Source organism: Penaeus monodon, chromosome 25, assembly GCF_015228065.2.
Source record: "Penaeus monodon isolate SGIC_2016 chromosome 25, NSTDA_Pmon_1, whole genome shotgun sequence".
In the NCBI taxonomy this organism is placed as follows: domain Eukaryota; kingdom Metazoa; phylum Arthropoda; class Malacostraca; order Decapoda; family Penaeidae; genus Penaeus; species Penaeus monodon.
Window position 1 is genome coordinate 16,191,021 of NC_051410.1, and position 1,564 is coordinate 16,192,584.

Consider the following 1,564-nt stretch of genomic DNA (forward strand, 5'->3'; position numbering starts at 1 on the left):
CAGACACTTCATGGTCCCTCCTGAAAAGGCCCTTTATTAGAAGTTGACAATATTTTCATTATACTATTACTTGCCTTTCAAGGTTGGATTACCTGTTGTCCGGTATAGTCCCTATATGGTAGTAACAAGGGGGCGAGACAGAGATCGACGCCCAGGGAGCGCGTCTTCACGGTCATTGCAAGAGAAAGATGCCCGAAAGACGCTCCGTCTGTTGGATGCCGCGCCCCTTCTACGTGACTGGAGAGGGCGTAGTAACGAGCACCTTTACCGTCAAATATGCTACGATTGGTGAAAGCCCCTTATGTCCCGAAGGTGCAAGTCTGACCCAGTAAGTACTGGCCCTTTAACTAAAAACCGTAATTTGAAATTATAATATAATGTTGAAGTCAATGGTATTTTAATAAACGATAAGTTTTTGTTTTCATAATTTCAGTATACTGTAACTATTGACAAATTTTCAGTCTTTTGGCAAGCAGATCACAGGATGCTTCTAGAACTGACACATGCTCAAGTTTGCTTCCTTCTTCTGCAAGCGAAGATGCCCTGGCGCCAAAAAGTTAGACGAGGCCAGTGATCTTATCCTTGCTCAGTGGTCGTACCACAACAGCCAGAAATATTCTCATCCCAATCAGGAAAGTTTTTTTCTTCTTCTAAGAAATGGTATACAGAGTTGTGGATTAGATGCCATGAAAAATCAAAATGATAGCTTTTTTATTTATTTCACACTCTGTGGACTTCATAGTTAGTGCATCTGTGTAATTTGAACTGTGCTTCCAGATACAGATGAAGGTGGGGAGACCTGAGGATGCAAGTGCTTCCACTGTTCTACCATCCAGGGAAAAGAGGATTCGTCTCTCCTCGTCAGGTCCCGCCCAACGCCTGAGAAGGCCTCAATGCTTCCGCAAATGTTTTTGGCAGGTACCGTGTATTGTTGGTCAAGTGTGGGTGGGTCTCATCCCATTTATTTGGCCGGGCACATATATGGAGGCCAACGTGCGAAGCTAGAATTCGCAAATCTTCCATGCTATGCTGCCCTCGTTTATTATGATATTGGAAGTCCTTCTAGGGATAGGGCGTAATTTTTGTTATTTTACTGCTTATCTTGAGAGGTGTCCCTGTGGATTTTTAGATCCATTATAGTTTATTGTTGTTATATTTGGTATTTCTCGTATGTTGTATCACATCCATCAATCATCAGTCTCCATATTTATTATTATTGTTTAATATATTTTTCTCTCCTCACCAACATGTTACTTGGGTTAATGCCTGCTGTCAAATGATTGTGCCCTATCTACTGAACCGCCATTGTCCCCTCAAGTACAATTCTAGGACGCCCCTTAATTTCGTTTTGTCCATGACTTGGCCTTCTTTGACCCTGTCATGTATGAAAGCTTGCGAAAGCTGGTGCTGGATGCAGAGAACAAAGACACGGGAGCTGACGTGTTCAAAGCACTTGACCTTACCTTCAGGTGATTATTATTATTGCTGTTCAGGATATTTTAATCATCATTATTAATGATAATATATATGCGATATGAATGATATGATAAAATGATGATAATGA

The 1,564-nt window shown here is 41.4% G+C and overlaps 1 pseudogene; it reads left to right on the forward strand.

The window, feature by feature from the left end:
* Positions 1 to 484: 484 nt before the first annotated feature.
* Positions 485 to 1,564, forward strand: part of LOC119589077 — a 5,507-nt pseudogene continuing 4,427 nt past the window's right edge.